This window comes from Cotesia glomerata, linkage group LG7, assembly GCF_020080835.1.
Source record: "Cotesia glomerata isolate CgM1 linkage group LG7, MPM_Cglom_v2.3, whole genome shotgun sequence".
NCBI classification, from domain to species: domain Eukaryota; kingdom Metazoa; phylum Arthropoda; class Insecta; order Hymenoptera; family Braconidae; genus Cotesia; species Cotesia glomerata.
The window spans coordinates 23,389,944-23,413,829 of NC_058164.1; the positions used below are offsets into that span (position 1 = coordinate 23,389,944).

The 23,886-nt window shown below is 27.0% G+C and overlaps 1 protein-coding gene across 4 annotated transcripts in view; it reads right to left on the minus strand.

Annotated features, from left to right (window-relative positions):
- LOC123269346 (talin-2) overlaps positions 1 to 23,380 on the minus strand; it is a 53,556-nt gene extending 30,176 nt beyond the window's left edge. Inside the window, exons 1-2 of one of the 4 annotated variants that reach the window (XM_044734966.1) lie at positions 23,189 to 23,373; positions 7,069 to 7,137 (exon numbers count right to left, since the gene is read on the minus strand). The gene's annotated coding sequence lies outside the window, so the exon portion shown is untranslated. Of the gene's footprint in view, positions 1 to 7,068; positions 7,138 to 23,188 lie in introns of all 4 variants that reach the window. The other 3 variants (XM_044734962.1, XM_044734967.1, XM_044734964.1) reach the window with 3 other exon arrangements.
- Positions 23,381 to 23,886: the final 506 nt, after the last annotated feature.

Consider the following 23,886-nt stretch of genomic DNA (forward strand, 5'->3'; position numbering starts at 1 on the left):
ATCATCCTGGGTAAAAAATTTCAACAGTTTTGGAACAAATGACAATTTTTGATGATTGATTTGATTCAATTTTTGTGTATCTATCTTACAGATAAATTTGGTCGGTTTTTGCGTGCTATTACCGTCATACCATCTCAAGACTATCTTCGGTATTTTATTTAATCTGTTTTCGATAATCTCAAGATTAAAATCGGATTTTTTTAGTCAGATTGTCAGGCGGTTTTTGATTGCATCCGGGCCAACTTTAGTCTACTTTTATCATTCAGACATTTAGAGTCAAAATCTTTTAAAGCGCCATAATAAATCTTACCTTCTTTCTCCGTAATAATACTATTTCAACGAATTTTCGATCAAAAATAGTAGAAAATTTTAATAGAAGTTTAAAAAAAAAACAGCAAGTTCAAGTATAGATTAATCAGACTAAAAACAGATCAAATTTTTCGGCCCAGTTTTATTAAAAGCACTCTAAACAGGAAAGATGTTCAACTATTTCAACGCCCAGGTCATTTAAAAATAAAACAGATCAAAAACTCTTTAAATAGTAGATCGAAAACAGTAAATTTTTTTTAAGTTTGGCTACAGATCAAAACTTTCAAGTTCAGTTCATTCAAATTCAAGTTTAAATTTTTCGAAAGGAAAAGAGAAGTGAGATTTTAATAAGGAAAATAGAATCTAGATCTGTCAATCAGAATTGGCTAGACGGTTGGGCGCCAATTGGCCCTGCGGAATGGGTCCTTAGAAGTGAGAGTTGTGAAGAGGATTTTTATCACTGGATCTGCTGATTTGAAAGCTTTTGAGGGTATGCAATGTCTTTCAAATTGAAATTCTGCTGATGTATGAAGAATAATTGTTGTTCACCCGAATTTCGAACAAACTCTGTAATTTGGAAGCAAAAATGGAGCTCTAAGCCCCGTAATGAGGATGTTTAAACAATTGTTGATGGTGTATTCTCAGATAAATCGACTGGACTATTTCCAAAATCCATTTATCCAATTCCCAATTGAATGTGGCAATGTCGAAGTTCCGGGTGGAAATTGCCCGACAAGTACGGCGATGCATCGCTTGAATTTTAAAGACACACACCCAAACCCGTGTTGATGTGTGTTTACATTTGAATGGTACTTGTGATTAATCGAGCCGATAATATAAGTCCTAGCGTTTGATCGACACTCAAACTGATAAGCTCCCCGTGAATTCAAAACTTGAAATATTAAAAGCTTTTTTCATTTCCTGCCTAATGCTGTTCACTGTTTACTGTTACATAAATTTTGGGTTTTAGTAAAAAATAGATTTTATTAATCCGTATCCCGCAGCTACCCTCGTTCCCGAGGCCGCCGGGTTAGAAGCCGCCCCACGATGTACATACACGGGTATCCGGTCGAAAGTGCTGCATAAATAGCCCGTACATCTCAATTCACCCCCTGTTGAGGGCATCGCCTTACACGTCGTGCCTCTGAGTGACAATCTACCCTCCTTATTCTTCTTTGGCTTCAATAAACTTCATTTTCCGAAATTATTTTCACCCTACGTTCAAAATTATCGTCACAACCACCTATGGTTTTTTATTTGTCACTCTCACTATCGCTATTATTATCCATTATTTGAAAATTGGAAAGATAATTTTGGATCTTATCAAAAATTCAACCATTCAAACCATAAAAAATACTATTTTTAAAAATATTTAAATTTTGCAAAACTTCAAAAAATAATTTTGTTTTATATTAAGAGAAAACACACTGATAGGATTTAGTTCTGTTTGATAAGATTTAGTAATAGTTACTAAATTATTTAGCAACAAACCTTTTATTACTAAATATTTAGTAATAGTTACTAAATCATTTATTAAAGCTCATTTATTTCCACCAAATAAATATTTAGTAGTATTTAACAAATTATTTATTGCTACTCAATAAATCGTTTATTAGTATTAAAGAAATTAATTTTTCAACTAATTTTAGCGTACCTAATTTTTTTACTCAAAATAAATCAAAATAATTAAAATAAATAATTTTAAGTAAAAATATAAGGTATTATAAATAAAAGAATCTCATCAAATTACAATTTTTTATTAGAGACATTTATAAAATTTAAAATTAAACAAGTTTTTAACATGTCAATAATAGACAAATTGAAAAATTTAAACTAAATTCTGCTGAGAAATGACATATAAGCCATTTGGGAGTATGTTTGTTTTCAAAGGGAAGATAAATCTCCTAAAATCGAGTTGAATAAAATAATCTGAGTCAGTGAATAGGTTATGTATCACATTGGAATTAAAGCATAGCCATCTAACGGCAATACTTACCAAAGAAGTTTTAGTACCTACATTGATAGAAGGATTTAGTTTTATTTGATAAGATTTAGTAATAGTTACTAAATTATTTGGTAACGAACCTCTCATTACCAAATATTTAGTAATAGTTACTAAATCATTTATTAAAGCCCATTTATTTCCACCAAATAAATATTTAGTAGTATTTAACAAATTATTTATTGCTACTCAATAAATCGTTTATTAGTATTAAAGAAATTAATTTTTTAACTAATTTTAGCGTACCTAATTTTTTTACTCAAAATAAATCAAAATAATTAAAATAAATAATTTTAAGTGAAACTATAAGGTATTATAAAGAAAAGAATCTCATTAAATTATAATTTTTTATTTGAGACATTTATAAAATTTAAAATTAAACAAGTTTTTAACATATCAATAATAGACAAATTGAAAAATTTAAACTAAACTCTACTGAGAAATTATATATAGGCCATTTGAGAGTATGTTTGTTTTCAAAGGGAAGATAAATCTCCCAAAATCGAGCTGAATAAAATAATCTGAGTCAGTAAATAGGTTATGTATCACATTGGAATTAAAGCATAGCCATCTACCGGCAATACTTACCAAATAAATATTTAGTACCTACTACTAAATATTATTTGGTGGAAACAAATATTTATTTTGATATAATAAAGCTTTGTTTATATTAATATAATTTATTTAGAATAAAAAAAATAATTTATTAAACTGTAGCAAATAATATTGATGGGTAAAAAATATTTTTTTATCCCAAATAAATGACTAAAAATTTTGTTACTAAATCAGTTAAGTACTCCATACTAAATCCTTATATCAGTGCATCTGAGAAAAATTCATCCAAATCGAAAGTAGCCAAATCTAATTATTTACCAATTCGCTACAGAATGACCGTAGGGCAGTTTCTCTTTTTAGAAAGCAGCTGACTCCCACCCCTAGAAAGGTGCATCGGTCAAGAAATTTTCAATCCATAAATCTAGACTTAATATGGGAAAAAATGGAAGTCATTCGATTTCAATATGAAAAAAAAAATAATCATTTTACAGCCGGTCTATATAAAAAAAATGAAATTTTTACGCGTTTATTGTATTGACCATAAATTAAAAGTAATCGATGACATAAAGAAAAAATAAAATGGCATGACTCAGAAGAAGAAATGGTGGTTTTCCTATGGCACGAGTTCGTCGTAAAATCCCGTCACCCTCGACATTTCGTTTTCAGAATTCAATGCACCTTAAGTCTGTATATATATAAACTAATATTGAAATAGTTCCGCACCGTAGACTTATAAACATAACACTTAATTGCGACAAATATGGCCCGTTAAATTTGAATAGGCACGCGATGATGAGGCGCACCAACCTCCAGAAAGAGTATGTACATTAAAGGGGTCGGCTTTTAAATTTCTTGGTATTGTTCTCGCATTTCCCATCCTGGAGTTAACTCCCGCCGAAAATGAAAAATTCAACGTTTTCGATGAGCACGAAAGTGAGTGACTGACGCTTAACATTTAATCGTCACGGCAAACGTAAATCGAATGTGTCAAGTTTGCTTATCCTCGTCCGATAAAACCTCGTGTAATTTGGCGTAGTAGATTTTAATCGAACTCTTAATATCGAGATAGGAGTCAAATTTGGTAGCGGTCGTCCATAGTCGGTGACACCCTCGCTCGATTGTCAACTTATCGGTAATCGAAATCGACCTTTCGGCTGGACATCTGTTGAAACTTTTCCATCTGCCCCATCTTCACGATTATCATAACAAATTAACGGATTTCCCTTTTATTTACTCGGGAGAAAATTGTAGGGGCTGTGTAGAGAAATTTTGTGATTTATTTTGAAGGAAATATTACATTTGTTGAAAAAAAAAAATTTTATTGAAATATACTACACGGAGAGAAATTTATAGGAACCTTTCCAAAAATTATAGGAATGGTTTCTATAATAAAATAATTATTATAGGTATCAATCATATGCTCATTATGGGAACCATACCCATAGTTTATTGGAAAAGTTCCTATACAATAATGGAATTGCTTCAATATATTATGGAAATGGTTCCTATAATATTATAGGAATGGTCCCTATATTATTAAAGGAATGGTTCTTATAATATTATAGGAATGGTTCCTATAATATTATGGGAATGACGCACATAATAATAGAAGAATGTTTATGGTTATACACGGAAAAAAGTAAACTGTAATAAATAACAGCCGATTTTTAATAAGTAATGATTGACTGCTAAAAATTACCATTTCAAACAGTAAAATCGTGATTTTACTATTCACTTTATAATATTTACCATTTAAACGTTACAATTTACTCTTTACATGGAAGAAAATACTATTTTAAACAGTAATATTCGCTATTTAAATGTCTAAAATATTAAAGTATAATAATTAAGAATTCAGACTTTGATAATTATCATTTCCTACCTAAAAAATGATCTTATGATATGTAAAAAGTATAAAATAAAGTTAGTAAATTTCTAATACAAGCAACGTCAATATTTACAAAGTAAAATGTTAAATTTTAAACGCAACGCTAAAAATCAAACTGTAATTATTGACTTGCTTGGACTGGTAAAATGTATATTTTAAAAGTATAATTTTTACTGTTTCAAATGTGAAATTCTCCCAGAGTGAGACCCCCTTCTCTTTCATCTGAGTTCCCCTTCTCCTCATAATATGGACTATATATTGAAATGGCAATTTTTACTGTTTGAAACTGTAATTTTTTAAGATGAAAGAGTCGTTATTTACTATAGTGACAGCTACTAATCACTTATTTTGGATATTAAATTATAAATTGTGGCTTTTATACTTTCTACATTAAGTTCTGTAATATTTATATTTTTGCTACCCCGATGTCCGCTTTACTGTTTGAAACTATAAAAATTAACCGGAATCCGAGTGAATATTACAGTTTACTTTTTTCCGTGTAATAATGAAGCAATCACTTCAAAAACATAAAGTAATTATTATATATTTTTTTGCTAATAAATTTTTTTTTGTAAATAAAAATTGATCTTTCACTAGAGTGAAAAAATTTCTTTTTCATAATTTTTATTTACGTTTGTATTTAATCTTAAATTGTTTATACCAACTCAGTTATTATTGTGTTAGATAATATTGAAAAATTATGTAGCAATTCTAAAGTTTCTCTAATGAACGGGACATTTTCTCACTATACAATTAGAGGAGCAAAATAGATATGGAAATTTATTGTTTATTTTTACAATTTCATTTTATTATTAAAACAAATTATTTATTTACAATACATACGTTGAATATTAATTAAATCCACCTTTTGGGCATGTAACTTTTATTGTTTATATAAACAATATTACGTATTTTAGATATTTCAAATGATGTTATTGGGAAGCAAGTAAAATAATCAATATTACTAATAATTTCAAATGCTTCAAAGTGGTCATCGAAGTGACAAATAACTTAAATTGTAATGATAAATTTCTCAATATTATTAGGCATCATCACTATAATATTATGAGAATGGTTCCCATAACATTATAGAAATGATTCCTATAATATTATAGGAATGGTTCCTATAATACTATAGAAACTATTCCTATATATTATGAGAATCATGCCGATATTACAGTTATAATTATAGGTATCGTTCCTATAATTATAAGAACCATTCCCATAATTATAGTAACATTTCCCAAAAATTATGGGCATAATTCCTATAATTTAAGTAATTGCTCCTAAAATTGTATAGGAAAATATTTCATTAAAATTATAGGAATGATTTCCACATTTTTCTCTCCGTGTACTTCAAATTTCTTCAAAGGAGACAAACATGTTTCGTTACACCGTCATTATAGCCTAACGATCTAAGCACAAAGATTTTTGAAGATTATCTTGTAGCGATAGAACAATTGGGAAAATTTGAACATGAAAGAAATTTACTATTATAGAACTTTAGGCTTGGAATTAAAATATAAGATGTTCAAATGTAAATTGAATTTTTGAAGCTTATATGAGTTACAAGAGGTATTTATTTCTGTTTTCAAAAATTAACTTTCAAATAGCCCGCTTTTTGCAAAAGAGGCGTCATCTAGCGGATTCTACTACAAACATGTAGACTACTGCGCCACCTTCCGGTGATCTCGAACGACACTCGATAAAAAGTTATTACAATTAAATATAAAAAGAGGGGACCATGAATTTCTAATCAGTTTCTTTCAACAATAACACTCGGAAGTTTTTAAATTATTAACATCTCCTTATTAATAAATTTTTTTCATTGTTTTATTTCAAACTTTTCAAAGATTTTTTATTACCGCGTTTAAAAAATTCTTCTCTTACCCATTAAAAATCATTTATTAACATCAATACAACCTTCAAAATATTTTTATTTTCCAATATTTTAAAACAATAAGTTAAAAAAATTTTTTAATTTGTTAAGATGTGTTTGAAATGTTGAAATAAGCTTTTTTAATCAACCCTACTAAGCGATACTGGCTACTGAATTTAAAATTACGCGCTCACCGATGCGCCATCTGTGTAATTAATACTTCATACTACCAACATCAAAATAGTGAAAAAGAAATAGAAACATTTTTTTTAGCGCGAGATTCTTGACCGATCATTTCTTAAATCAATTATACTGTTGAAGATATCAGTATAATTAAAACCATGTACCGTTTAACCATCGGAACGGAATTCTTGACATTTTGAATACTCGATTAATTTGGCTCATTAAATTTGAAATTAAATATGATAAACTCACCTAAGTATAAAAATAGTTGTTTAAATTAGTGAATCCGTGAGTCGTTTTAGTCGATCGTTTTCGTGGAATCTGCAATAAACAAAAAGTTATTATTTTAATAACCGATATTTATGTTTCAGTGTGTACGCATAAACATATTAACTTTAAGTTTAAGTATAAGGATAAGTTAAAAGAGGGGACTCTATTTAATTGAACTGGATTAAACTGGATTTACGATTGATATAAACGATCGGCATCCAAAGTACGTGTCTAACGAGCCCATTACAAGATTACGTATTATCAACTTCTTTTATTATCTTTTTACGCGAGGCAATAAAAATAACAAAAATAAAATAAAATAAATAATATCGGAGGTTGATAGAGAAAATACGTCGAAATATTTATCAAAAAAATAAGACCCTTAAGAGAAGGATAAATCCCTCCTAGGTCTCGGAAAAGCACTCGCGGGTTATGGGAGCACGAGGAATTGCAGGTACAGGGTTATAGATATGGAGCAATGCTTGATGTCTACAATATATAGTGCTCCAGCGGAGTTTGCGATCGGTGAAGTGGGTGTAAAAAGGACCTGGAGAGAAAGACAGGATGAGAGGCGCCAAAGCGTCGCGGCGCCACCCCCGGCGCCCGTCACATTGCCGCCATACCCATCCTCCTATTAAATTCAACCCCCTTTCGGCCACCTTCGCCATCTCTTTTCAGTCCTTCGCTCTGACACGTTCTCGATCACTGAATCCTTGCTCCTTTCGAGGGCTGATTTCTGATAGAATTTTCTTATGATTAAATGAATTTCTTTAAAAATCAGTAATTGTATAATACTTATAACTTATAACTGCTTTTATAAGAATATCGACGTGAATTTCCAACCAATCTTGATGAAATTCGGCTTACCTATTCTTCGGATGATCACCTTGGACGAGTTCGAAGATGAGGTAAATCAGTAAATAATTGTGGAAACGGTGGGAATTTACAATTATTAAAATTGAAATAACCCAATTACCGTGACTGTTCTTAAATAACTCTCGAATTAGAAGAGATAGCTCATTTTTAAAAAAGGCACTAGTTACCTGATTAAGTAATTTTTATTACAGTCAGGTTAACTTTAACTTAATAATTTTTTTTATCGATTTTATTGAGGCTGTAAGTTATTGCAATAATTTGGATATTGTGTGAGGAAAGTCACAGAGTGTCGCTTACTATTATCATGCTAACTTTGTGTAATTAAAAATACTTTTTTTTTGGACAACTACCTTGATCTAGCTCTGAGATTAACGCTCTAAATAAATCAGTTCAGAAATGGTCAGCGTCTTTTATTTTAAAAACCAAAGAACATTATCAACCGCAGTGTCATCTGGATAATGCCTTCAGAGTTTTCAACAGAAACTCATGGTGGAACTTGGTGAGCTTTTTTTTCGAGCGACTGCCTTGGACAAGTTCAAAGACAAGCTGATTCGCTTTATTTTTTTAGAAACAGTCAGTGTTAGAAAGTCCAAAAATCTCTAAACAAACGAATTTTAGGTTCACTTAATGGAAATAAATTTATTTACTCATTATATAACTGTTATTAATTATTGTAACTCATAGGCCATATGTTCTCGAATAAGAATAAACTCGAGTTAAAATTTTATTATCCTTCTCATTAATTAAAACTGTTGTGAAAATCACGAACAGCGAGCCAAAAATTCAATAAATTCCTATAAAATTTGCTAAATAAAAGTAAATGGTAAGATTTTACTGCATACCTGTCTTGAAACTTAAGATTCTTATTGATGCAAGCTTTTAGTAAAGATCATATCCCTTGGTCTATTCATTCACCACGTTTAATCTAAGACCACCCTTGTTTGTTCAGTTTTGGATTACAACTCGTCTAATGGATTATACGTATCTATTTATATCTATATATACTGTATATTATATTGTATCTATGGCTTGACATTTACTTACACAAAAACTATGATTATTTTTCATATAAAATCATTCCTTAGTCCTCAATAATTCCCGTCATTCTAACACTTACAAATAAACCAAACTATAATACCGAATTTTTATCTTTATTTGTCCAACATATTAACTATTAATTTCTTTATTTTCATCTCTTAAAAAAAAATACTGAATTAATACGATCATATTTCCAAATTTACACAGAAAGAAAAATTTCTTGACTGGAGAACAAAGTTTTTGGCTCAAGAAAATTTTCGAGTGCCTGAAGGAAGACCGAAGTTGTGTTGGTCGAAGTAAAAATTTTTCTTGAAATTCTATTCTTGGTAGAAGTCATTTTTTCATTATTCAAATTATCATAAATACTTGATACAATAAATTTTTATATTTGATCAAGATTTTTAGATACTTTAGGGAAACAGCGCCACCTACTTCAGCTGAGAAAAAAATTTTCTCACCTTGAGAAAATTTTTCTCTTGAATATTTGATACCCATTTTATATTATTTTGGCGTGCAATTATACATATTGAATGAAAAAAAATGATGAAATATTATTTGATCTTCCCATTTGACATGTCGATCAATAAAAATATTTATGAAAATTTACTTCTATCTTTATATTTAATTTTTTGGAGCAAGAGAGAAATTTTCTCAAGACAAAAAAATTAACTTCTATCAAGAACTAAATTTTTTGGATCAAGAGGCTGAATTTTCTCAAAACAACAAGATTTTCTTGACTTAAATAAATTTTTTTGGATCAAAATATGTAATTCTCTTAAAGCAAGAGAATTAATTTTGTTGGAATAAGTGAAATTTCTTGTGTCCAAAAAAAATTTTTTTTTCGCTCAAGAAAATAATTAAGAAGAAAAATATTTTATTTGGACCGCAACAAGCCCCAGTCAAAATATCAGTCAACATAAAGTGACAAAAAGTATAAGTATGACTTTCACATTCTGGTATTTGAAATTATTGATCGTGAATTGTGACCTAGACCCCAGATGTGCATAGGAACTGTTCTTTGAACCAGAGAGCAAATAAGAGACAATATTTCAAACCCAGAAGCTCGATATTCAATGGTCAATGGTCAATGAAGATCAGTTAGATATACGGAAAAAATTATGCATTTTTTTTACATCTGTAAAAAAGAAAAGCACTCAGAAATCTGAGAATTGTTTTCCATCTCAATTCAATCACGATGGACGTTGTTAGAAACGAGGGAAGGAAAAAGCTCCGTTAATGCATCATCCATACGGATAAAGTTACTATTTATACACAACGTCTTATCTGTATTGTAAATAAAAACGCCACCGGAGAGACACAATGAATTTATGAAGTATTTTTTCTTGGATTGGAGCCTGCAATTGATTGGCTTCTGGAAATGAGAGTGCCATTTTTTATGACCAATGTCGAATTTGTAAGTTTAAGGTCAATTTAAAAGACCTTCGAAACAAGAATTAAGTAAAGTATATTAAAATTTCGGATTTAAGGAGATCTAAGTGAAGTAGTCAAATTTTTAAAACTTCCTGAAAATTTGTAAATTCAATCTACGTAGCCTAATAATTAATAACAAAATTAAAAAACAGTAAGTTTCCGGGATATTCAATGAAATAATTAGGTTTGAAAATTGTAATTTTTACATGTGAATAGAGATTCCACCAGCCGTGTATTTGGTTAAGAATTTAATGCAATTAACAATTAAAAAAAAATTTTATTTTCATTGAATTTGATTGAAAAAATAATAAGCTTTCGATTAAAACAATAAAAAAAGTAGGTTTCCCAACGTATTACGAAGATATTTTATATTTTTTATGAAAAATCACTCGAAACTTGCATTCTTTAAAGTCGTGTATTTGACTTGACAACACCGCTTGCGCAGTTCACTCGGCGCATAAGTAACCACGGTTTTTTAAATGCTAGAAGATCTTAGTCATTTTAGTTAGACAGTAAACATAAATCAATTTTAAGGTTAGGGAATTCTTGCAGTGTTGTCAAGTTTATACCGTTAATTCAGAGTGCTATATTTTTTATTAATTAATTAAATGTTAATAATTATTTAATGAGTAAATTTATCGGAAATTTCCCCAAAAATGTTATTAATTAATTTAAAAAATAATTTTAAGATGCATAACAAAAGTATTGCTACGTATTATTTTTTTATAGACATTATTTATACTAGCCAAGTACTTGGATCTCCTTAATAAACTGAATTAATCGAGTGACTATTCAATATGTCAAGAATTCCGTTCAGATGGTCAAACGGTAGATGGTTTTAATTATACTGTTATATCATCAACAGTATAATTGATTTAAGAAATGATCGGTCAAGAATCTCGCGCTAAAAAAAATGTTTCTATTTCTTTTTCTCTATTTTGATGTTGGTAGTATGAAGTATTAATTACACAGATGACGCATCAGTGAGCGCGTAATTTAAAATTCAATATCCAGTATCGCTTAGTAGGGTTGATAAAAAAAGCTTATTTCAACATTTCAAACACATTTTAACAAATTTAAAAATTTTTTTAACTTATTGTTTTAAAATATTGGAAAATAAAAATATTTTGAAGGTTGTATTGATGTTAATAAATGATTTTTAATGGGTAAAAAAAGAATTTTTTAAACGCGGTAATAAAAAACCTTTGAAAAGTTTGAAATAAAACAATGAAAAAAATTTATTAATTAGCAGATGTTGATAATTTAAAAACTTCCGAGTATTATTGTTGAAAGAAACTGATTAGCAATTCATGGTCCCCTCTTTTTATATTTAATTGTAATAACTTTTTATCGAGTGTCGTTCGAGATCACCGGAAGGTGGCGCAGTAGTCTACATGTTTGTAGTAGAATCCGCTAGATGGCGCCTCTTTTGCAAAAAGCGGGCTATTTGAAAGTTAATTTTTGAAAACAGAAATAAATACCACTTGTAACTCATATAAGCTTCAAAAATTCAAATTGATTTGAACATCTTATATTTTAATTCCAAGCCTAAAGTTCTATAATAGTAAATTTCTTTCATGTTCAAATTTTCCCAATTATTCTATCGTTACAAGATAATCTTAAAAAAATCTTTATGCTTAGATCGTTGGGCTATAATGACGGTGTAACGAAGCATGTTTGTCTCCTTTGAGGAAATGAGTGTGTCACCATGCCGTGTAACTACATAACAGGTAACACATGATTACATCAGTGTTATTACACATACACATATACAGGTAGACAACAACTGTGTATGTTTACTAAGCTTGGCCGTGAGGAACACAACAAGACGTGGCAGTGTTGAGTATTACATGGGAGTATGTATATAAGTTGTAGGACGCTACCCAGAATTGGTTGATTGCACGAAATTGCCTTGAATTTCATCCCCTTTGAAAGAGGCACGCTGCCCACAGAGTCTGTACGGGGGACTCTTGGATAAATTAGTTACCCCAAATACTCTACCACCAATCATAGGTCTCTGCGTCTAGCAGAACCCATTCCGCAATAATAAAAAATATTCTGTGTGTACAATGTCCAGAGATGCACTCTTGATCGCAAATATCGATTTAAGTTGGAACAGAAGGAATTATTTGATAAAATTATCTTCATCTTGATCAAGCTCAAAGTTATGATGTATGGTTTGTATTAACCATAAGCTAGTTTATTGAAACAAAACATCTGATCAAAGTTTGAAGACTTCTATTGATTATAAAAACAATTTTTTTAATTTTAAACTATGATAAATTGTCATTTTTGTTATCTTTATTTTATTTCTAAGATGATTAATGAATTAATTCTAATGAAATTGCAATTTCAATTCGAATAATCTGGATATTAAATTGTTGATATGTTGTGTAGTTTCTATAGAAATTTTATATTGTTTTTGATCAACTATTTAAAGTATAGAGAAGAGTCTAAAGAAGAGCTTCACTTTTGCTTCGAGATTACGGAGATTATTTCATTATTTTAAATGAATTAGAAAATTTTTTTAATTAAGAACATGTAGTACAGTCTGATGTCGGTAATTCAGTCTGGACCAATGACAACAAATGCCAATTGAATATATCGGTTTGATTATTCGAAACACATCTAAAATGCACTGGAGGTTATCAGACTAACTGAAAATACTCTAAACACTGCTTAAAAAAATTAAACTAGATAATTTACTTTTGGCACTCTCTTGCGGCCTACATGAAAGTATAGTAAATGAAATTTTTTGTTGATAATTAGTTTTCTACCCTAATCTAGCTGCATTTTAATAATTCTGGCTTATAAGTGATCTAAACTAAAATAAAAATCAACCAAAAAATTAAATAAATTTCAAAGATTATATTGGTTGTACGTTTATTAGTAATTTCTTTATAGTAAAGTTTATTTACTGGAATATGTGATGGGCCCTGAGATAAGGCAGTTTTACGCGCGAACACTACCTATTTATTTATCATTTTGTTATGTTTTTTTCAATGATTAAATTTAAAAATAAAAGAATCGATTTATGAAGGAATATTATTTACATACACTTGCCAAGTTTCATGATTTTTCATTCAATAATTACTTGGTCAAAAAGCGTCCCAGTATTTTGTTCAAAATTTAAATATTCCCTGTCCTATATGTTCTTATGAATACTACAATAAAAAATAATAGTATACTTTTCCAAATTTCTATTATTGTATTAGAATAATTATTTAAAAAATTCTTAAATAAATAAATCAAGATAAATTTTTCAGTTCATGAATTTTTCTATTTAAATTAAGACTAGCAACCTTGCAGTTACCATATGACTGCTGCGACTTGTGAACTATAAATAAATAAAATTTTGCGCTGTTAAACAATGATTCTTGTTAAATTGCACTGTACTTTCTTAAATATCGACGTTTATGAAAATATAAGCTCATCCCAATGTTACATTCATCAAGAGCTTTCATTATAGTACCCACATGCATTTTTGATATATTTTTCATATATACAATATATAATATATATAAATATATGAAAAATTTATGTGGGTAGTCAAATGATAAAAGTTTGGAAAATCCAAAAGTGCACGACTCATAATGCTCATTTAATTATGAAATATAAAAAAAAAAAAAAAAAAAAAAACTCAAGTCGTTCAAAATTAATTGCCGAAAAAACAGCTGTAGTAGGAAGGTACTGCACAAGCGCCCCTGGTGGAATAAAATGTACATAATGTCTATAGATATAGATATATCACCATTCATGTTAATTTTACATGGATATATATATAGATATACAGTCTTGTAGTTTTCGTTTTTTAATAATTGTAATTAAACGACACTGAATTAATTAACCATTCGCATTCAGTGACCTACAATCGTCGATTAGAATTAAAAAAAAAAAATTTAACTCAAATAATTGATTTTTTCACAAGTTACAATGTTTCCGGGGTTTCATACATGACGGACAGGAAAATTTTTTGACCTATTTTGATGTTTTTTTCCGTTTCTATTGCAGTAAATCAATTTTTAGAAAGTATGGAATTAATTTCCATTAAATTATCTCGACAATCGTATGCAAAATATCTTGATTCCGTGAACTAATAAGGCTATAATACTAAAAATAGTTGCTAAAATGAGGCGAAAAAAATTTTTCGATCGTAAAGCACTCTCTGATGCTTCGCATCATGAGTCGTGCAAAAGGGCTCGATGAGTGTAATGTCGGGGTGAGCTTATACCTTTAAAAATGTCAATAGTTCACAAGATATAAGGTCATTTCTTAATTAATAACATTTTTTAAGATATAAACTCATTTCGATGTTACACTCTTCGAGACCTTTCATTTAAGTACCCACATGGCATTTTTTATATATTTTATATATATGGTATTTGTGAAATATATAAAAATATAAAATATATGAAAAATTGATGTTGGTACTCAAATGAAAGGTCTCGATGAGTGTAACATCGGGATGAGCTTATATCTTTAAAAATGTCAATAGTTTAAAAGATACAAGGTTATTTCTTAATTATGTTTCTAGAGATAGAGCATTTTTGAATGCAGCCTAAATACTTATCATAATAAATTGACTATCAGTAAGAATGATATGAAACCTTGAAAAGGCATAAATTCAAATCAAGACCTTTGCAATGACACTAAATTTCACTAAAAAAACCGATTTTATCATATGACTATCCTGGACACAAAATTTTTCTTATTCTTTTAACAATATAGATGATGAATTTCATTAAAATGATTTTATTTGTTTAAAAATTTTTTTTTTTTAATCAAGTGAATTTTTTTTTCACTACACAATAATTTAAAAAAAATTTATTTCAAATTTCAAGACGAAAAATTCTCGATAAATATTTATTAACAGCCAATAAAGCTTATTAAATACTTAAAACTCCTTCTATCAGAGTAATTGTAACAAATGTTCAATTTATAGTTTATTTTTATCATGAAACATCATAAAATTGCAAGTAAAGTATCTCAATATATAAATAAAACAGTTACTCTATTATATTAATATATGTAATATGTATATAAGGAGTACAAACAATAATAGCGAGTGCTTAAGGTCGTGAAAATTAATAGTTCGGTCTCTAATGGTCATATTAAACGCGGTACATGATGTTTAATGTGTAATTGCTGAGCATGACTAAATCGAATACTAAGACTATTACGCCATATTATTATGTAGTATAGAGTCATTGTTATTTATTAGTTTAGTCATTTCTTATTCATGGAAAATTGTTAATCAGTCAGTACAAGAATAAACGGTTTTTTTTTTTTTACAATTATTATTTTTTGTTCTTACATTTATCTCAATTTCTTCAATAGCGAATAAAATGTTTTTAATGATAGTCTAAAATATACTCAATACAATTTTTACATGAGTTAATCATAATCTGTCTAGAGTGGGGTTATTTAACCTGATAAGCGGTCGTTTCTTTGTATACTATTTAACTAAAACATAAAAAAATGTAGAAACATATTTTTTGTATTTATTCGTTTTATATCTAATAATTATCACATTAATTAAAATACGAATATATTATTTTTGTTATAGACACTCAATAGAAAAAATGAAAATAAAATTAGCAGACATTTGACAATTTTTAGAATTTTTTTTTAATGAAAAAATTATTGCAAATAATAAAAAAAAGTTCAATGTTTAAAAAATTTTTAAAATAATAGCTGCAATTTTTTAAAAATATTTTTTTAGTTCTAATTTAATCAATAAAAAAATTAAAATTATTGTTAAAGGTCTGCTAATTTTAGTATCATTAAATAAAATATATTAGTTAGTAAAATTCATTTTCAAAAAAAAATTCTTAATTTAAGAAAATTGAATTATTAAGGTGCATTTAAAAGTTGAGAAAAAAATTTTTTTTGTAGTATGATCTCGAAAATATTTCATTCAAATTTTAAATCAATTTATTTAATAGTTTCCGAGAGATGTGTCAATTACTTAAATTAAACGAGACATTCTACAAAATTCGATTGCTTGGAAACAATTATTAAAAAAATTTTTTTTGATATCAATTAATTTTTTTATATTAACGTGGATAATTAAAAATAAAATTTAACTGAATTTAATAGTTTTAGAGTTATAAATTTAGAAAAATTATAGAAAAAGATAACTTTTGTCTAGACTAAAAGTTGAAACTTGTTACTTTTTTAAATTTCAATTTTTTTTTAACAAAAAATTCCCTTATTTTTCTAAAAAATTCACAACTGTTAAATACTTTTATTTTCTGTACAATAAATATTAAAAAAAATTTTTTTAAGTCAAGGATAATGACAGAGTATTATTAATTTTATAAAATAAATAAAATTCATGTCAAAAAAATAATTAATCGGTGAACTTTAATAAATTGATAATTTTTATTTAAATTTTTTCTATTAAACAGCTATTGACTATTATTTAAAACTAATCTCAGTATTTAACCATGTAATTCATTTAAATTTTATTTATTAATATTTAAATATTAAAAAATAATTTTTAATTTCGGTTAGATCAAGTTAAAACTCTATATAATTAATTTAATAAAATTAATTCAATTAGTGCCAAAAAAAATAATTTTTTTCAGGCCTAGCGCACCTTATTAATCCCTTAAAAATGATTTTAATTGTTATAAATTGTTTCCTCATTGATATTAATTTTTTTATCAAGAGGATGTATGATAAATAATAATTCTAAACCTAGGAATATTAAATATTAGGAGATAGTTATAGGGTTTAAGAAGGTTGCATGTTTTGAGCAGCAGATTCCCCGATTCCCCTTCGTGGAAACTCTCGACAGCTTAATCTAATTACACGCGAAGCACTCAGACGCAGTACTGATCATTATCGTAGAGGATTTACTTGCTATGCACTGTATATGTTATATATTGTATTATATTATATTATATTACAAAACTGGTGACTACTGACTATTAATACCTCAACACACCACTGAAGACTAATCAACAGTATTTTTACCACGCTGATTAATTTTACTTCATTATAAATAATTAAAAAATTATCCCTTGTTATATATTTTTATATTTTATATTCTAACGCCCCGAATTGGGAAATTTCCCCTTTTTATGTTAATTAATTTAATATATAATGTAACCGAGAGCTTCTAAAAGAATAATTATCAATTAGTTAAAATATTATTTGTTATTACATTCTTGTAATTTTAATGTGTTTGCATTAATTAATCAACATAATATTTTAATGACATTGACAATATTGTTTATCAAAATTAGTTATTAAAATATTTTCCCGGAAAAAAAAACAAATAAAAAAAAACCAAGGACGTGATGTCCGGTAGCCGCGAAACGGAAAGTCAAGTTCCGGTCTGTGTAATATATAAATATATAAATATACGTATATTCATGTATTAATAGATGTTACATGTGTTAAATGTATACCCTAAATGTGTGATATTTTTTTTTACTTTCACTAAATTTTATAATTATAAAGATCAAATTTTTAATATGAAAAAAATTTTTTTTTCTTAATTTTTTTTAAATTTTAAATTTGAAAATTATTATTATGATTATTTAAAAAAAATATTTTTTAATGAAATCCAAAATCATGATCTAGTACTTAAATTTGCAATAACTCCTAAAATATTAATTTTATCGAAAAATTGTACACGGAGAAAAATTAATTATACTACCTACTATACAAAAATAGTAACTCCTACTATGTAAAATGGTAATAAAAGTAATTAGTAACAAAATAATAGGTGGTATCATTAACAATTGTAATAGCTACTATTAAGAATGGTAACGATTACCATCGAAAATTATAATTGTAATTATTATAAATTATAACTGTTACAATCGAATATTCTGAAAAAAAAAATAGTATAAATTTACTTAATTAAATCCTTTATTTACATCCATATTTTAGCTAATGTAATGTAAATAATTCTAATTTTTTTTTGACAATTTGATTTTTTTGAAGATTTAAAATTTTTTTTTTTAATTTTAATTTTTTTTTTATTTAAATTTTATTGAAAATTTTGTTTTTTTTTTAGAAATTCCGATTTTTTTTTGAAAAATTTGGCGTTGAAACTTGTTTTAGACACATAAAAACTTAAATATAATTTAAATCCGAATTTAGTCCCGATTTTTTGTGCACTACACTGCACTACAGCTGCTTTTAGTTTATTCAGAAATGCATCCACGGTAACGCAGATTCCTAATTTTTTTAATATTTTTTACTATTTTGATAATAGTAGTAACTAATTAAAATAATAACAGTTATTATTACTGATTACCATCATAATAGTAGTAGTTACCTTCAGGATGGTAAATACTACAATTCAGATGGTTTAATTGATTATTTAAATAATATTTACTACTATCGAATTCTGTTAATAGATTTTAACATAACTAGATAATAAACTCTACTATAAAATTTTCTCCGTGTAGCTTAAAAAATTTCCTACACAGAAAGAAAAATTTCTTGATTGGAAAACAAAATTCTTGCCTCAAGAAAATTTGTCGGGTGCCTGAAAGAAGACCGAAGTTGTGTTAGCCGAAGTAAAAATTTTTCTTTAAATTCTATTCTTGGTAGTAATTTTTTCTTAATTCTATCATAAATACTTGATGCAATAAATTTTTATATTTGATCAAGATTTTTAGATACTTTAGGGAAGCAGCGCCACCTACTCCAGCTGAGAAAAAAATTTTCTCACCTTGAAAAAATTTTTCTCTTAAATATTTGATAAGGTAAAAGCCCCAATTATTGACGGGGGTCTAAATATTGACACCCTAAATTATTTTTAAATATATTAAATTATCTGTAATAAGAATAACGATCAAATAAATTTTTATTAAATTCTAATTAATTAAAAAATTGAAAAAAATCACATTCAGTTCAAAATATTAAATATTAATTATTAAAAAAAAATAAAGTTAGCACCAGTTCATCAAATCAGCTTACGAGCGTCTATTTTCTTAACAACTTTGGTTAGAAAAGCATTTTTTTTAACTGCCGAGTTTAAATTAATTTTTTCATGTAATTATATGATCTATTTTTTTTTTTAATTAACAATATATGAAATATTTATAAAATTAAATAATCGAAATTAATTGTATGCTTTATGATATTTAAATAATGGGAGTCAATAACTAGTTCATAATTTTCATGGTGAATCCCATATTGACAGCCAGTCAACAGCGCTATGACGCCTTTTTTTTAAGTATAAAATACGTTATATACGCGATTATATTCAAGGCTTTTAACTGTCAAATAACTCGGCGTGTTTTAGTGTTAAATAAGTTTTTAAATAAATTGTTATATTTTTCATAATAATTATTCATTCATAGAAATTATTATTAATTAACTTTAATAATATTGATTACTTTATACTAAGTTTTTGATAAATAACAATATAACCAAGTGATTCGACGCATGTGCAGTAGGGGCGTCAATAATTGGGGTTACGGTACGTCAATAATTAGATCAATCAGTTTTTTAACCTGTCAATAATTGGTGTATCCAGATCATATATTTAATTATTTAAAATTAATTATTAAATATCACTGATTATCATTTTAAAAAAAGAAATTGATTAGTTAAAACATTACTGAAGACATTACCACAAACAAAATTCATCGATATTTATATTTGATTGCTTAAAAAAAATGAAATCATAACTTTGTCTCTTATAGCGTCAATAATTGGGGCTTTTACCTTACCCATTTTATATTATTTTAGCGTGCAATTATACATATTGAATGAAAAAAAATGATGAAATATTATTTGATCTTCCCATTTAACATGTTAATCAATAAAAATATTAATGAAAATTTACTTCTATCTTTATATTTAATTTTTTGGAGCAAGAGAGAAATTTTCTCAAGACAAGAAAATTAACTTCTATCAAGAACTAAATTTTTTGGAGCAAGGAGCTGAATTTTCTCAAAACAACAAGATTTTCTTGACTTAAATAAATTTTCTTGGATTAACCCTTACTCGTAGGTCGCATAATGAGCGCGGCGCCGCCTTTTTTGCATTTTTTTTTTTTCTCCAAATTGAGTTCATTGATAATTTTGAAAAAAAATTAAGTGCATTCTTTTAACCTTTCTAAAAATTGTGACTTTATTAAAAAGCATAAAAATATTTACGAAGTAAATTAAAAAATCAATTTTCGGAACCGGGCGGCGCCATCCCGCCCGGTGCGAGTGAGTCTCTGGGAGATTTTCTAACTGCGCTGTTGCCAAATGTCGTTACTGCCACTATTTCAATCTGTTTTACCGCATGTGAGGTACAAAAATAAAGTAATGTTTGAGGTTAGTTTTTACTGTTTACATTATAACTTGTGATTTGTTCAAAATAATTTAATAATTACATTCATATTAAATATTATTTATATAAAAATAATAATAATAATACAATTGGTAAATAAATTATTTTATAATACACCATACTAAAATTAACAGATATCTGGCTTTATATATTACTAATTATTTAAATAATGAAAAAACAAAGAAATTTCAGGTGAACGAATTAAAAAAAAAAAAAAACAATGGATGCCAATTTTTCAAATTATTTTTTTTGATTGAATTTAATTATAATTATGATAATTAATTTAGCGGATATTTGATAATTTTAAGAATTTTTGTAACAAATAAATTATGACAAAAAATAATTATAAAAAAATTGGCATTCAGAAGTTTTAAAAAATTAAAGATGCAATTTTTTTAAAATAATTTTTTTGAAGAAATTTGTTTGTTAAAAAAAATTTAAAAATTGTCAAGTGACAGCTAGATTCAATGTCACATTATAATTTTATAATCTGGTCTTAGATGTTAAATTTAATTATGTCACATGTGATAAAAATAAAAAAAAAATTTTGTTATTCAATTAAATTTATGATAAAATATAAAAGTAAAATTATATTTAATCATAAAACACTTAAAAAATACTTTGTCTTACAAGGAAATAATATTAGTTTACATTTGGCAACAGCGCGTACGTTTTAACACGGCTGTGGAGCGCTCACCATCCCACCGACTTAGTTCGGAAAAGACACGCTACCTACGAAGGGTTAATTAAGATACGTATTTCTTAAAGCAAGAGAATTAATTTTGTTGAAATAAGTGAAATTTCTTGTGTCAAAAAAAATTTTTTTTTGCTCACGAAAATAATTAGGAAGAAAAATACTTTCTTGGCTCAAGTAAACCTTTTTTCTGTGTACAAAAAATGTTTTTATACTATAGAGTTATTTTTAATATTTTAGGAGATATAGTATTCTATAAAATGCTTGTATAATAAAAAAAAAAAAATTATTAAATAGTGACCCAAAAAACTATGATAACTTTTAAAATATTAATTTTTGGGAAAAATTATGAGAATCTAAAATTGTAGCTTAAGAAATTTTCTACGAAAAACGTTGTCATAACACAGAGGTACTTTCAATATTTTAAGAGGTACAGTTACTTAAGTAGTGATCACTATCTACTCACTATAAAAAATTATTATAAGTGAAAATATTGATTTTTAATAAAAATATTATTATTACTAACATTGAAAAATTTTTTTTTACTTTCAGATGATTAAAATTAATAACCATATAATTATAATCATAATAATTTCAATGTAAACAATCAAATATAAACTTAGACTTAAAAATAAGTCCTCTCATTTCTAAAAAAATCTCTGATTCACCAAAAATTAATTTCTGTAAAGCTCTAATTATTTTTTTAAGTCCCCTAAGCTCCATAATAAAAATATAGACGGATAATAATTAATATCATATTTAATTAAATACCTAATAATTTAATTTAAAGGGAATTATTAAAAATTTTGCCTATAAAACTTTTAAAACATTAAAAATTTTTTTTCTATTTTGATTAAAATTCCGATAAATTTCGCAGAAAAAAAAATTATTGTTCAATAATTAATTAATGACACTTATAATTTGTCAATTGACAACCTAAGTTTATTAAAAATCAACAGGCAGCTGACAATTTATAAATTTTATCGAAAAAAATTAAATAAGTACTTAGAAAATATTAAAAAAAAATTTTCTTTACAATATTTAATCTTTAAAAAAATTCAATAAAAAATTTTATTTATTTTTTGTCAACTTTAAAAAAAAAAATAAATTAGTAAATGAAAAATATTTATATGAAAATTTTCTTAGCAATAATTAATCTATTGAAAAATTTTAAAAATAATTTAACATTAAAATTTTAAAAATAATTTAATATTAAAATTTTAATAAAAAATTTTATTTATTTTTTGTCAACCTTAAAAAAATAAAAAACATTCGCTACTAGCTCATATAATTTCCGTAGAATAAATTCAAAATAAATAACCGACCAATCGGGATCCTTGATTTGAATATCCCTCTAAGAAACTGTTAATGACGTAATTATAACTAAAAAACGGCACGGTTGACCTGTCAATATTACGTGTGTTATGAATCACATCTATTTTCGGAAAGCCAAATCATTGCGAAAAGCCCATTTATCAGACCTCCAAGAATTACCGAGCTTGTAGGTTAACCGCGCGTAAAGCCCCTAAAGAATTTAAAAAAATTTTTCAAAATTCCCTCTGTTAGCAAAAAAAATCCCTGTATTAAAAATCCTGACTCTAAAATCCGTAAAAATAAGGGTCCATTGACAGAAATGGAGTTTCACGAGATGAGATCGGCGCACGCCCATCTGTCTCCGAAAAATCAATAGTATTTTTAAAAAACCAAAATCCTCCCCTAGGTAACTTTTGATAAAAAAAAATTACAACTTACAGTTAAATTTATCCATGTATCTCCAGTTTTAAATCAACAAACTCCAAATTATTTTAATAAAAACACTTATTTAAAACTGGTATTAACAATTTGTCACTTGTACGCTACAAACTCACGTTCACACACAACACATGAAACTTGTGCGACTCTGGCGCTACTATCTTGCGTTATTTCGTTCCTCTGACGAACCAGGAACGGAGTTAGCCGAGTAAAACCCGAAATAAGGCTCTTAAACTCAATAGTATTTAAATAAAGTAAAAATCCAAAAAATTTGATGAAAAAAGACTTAAAAGCGCGTTAAATTTTGGAAAAATCATTTTTTTCACCTCTTAGCGACAAGATGGCCGTTGCAGCCATCTCGCGAATTTTAAGGGCTTGGGAGCCAGCCGCGCTAGATACTCCACTGATATATACAAATATAGCAAATCCAAACAAACAGCGTTTGACTAAAAATAATATTATTTTATAACTCCAGACTCACGTGGCCGACGAATTTTTATTCCGGATCATTGGACTCGAAACCTCGTTTTAAATTTTACACTTTTAATACGATTTTTTGACTATAATATACAAAAAAAAATTTTTTTTTAATTTTTGAAACATTAAGATTAATCTTAATTAAAGATTATGAGAAGAGATACGATTTTTTATTTTATTTTATTTATTAGGGAGGTAATTTTGGAACGTATTTATGAGGT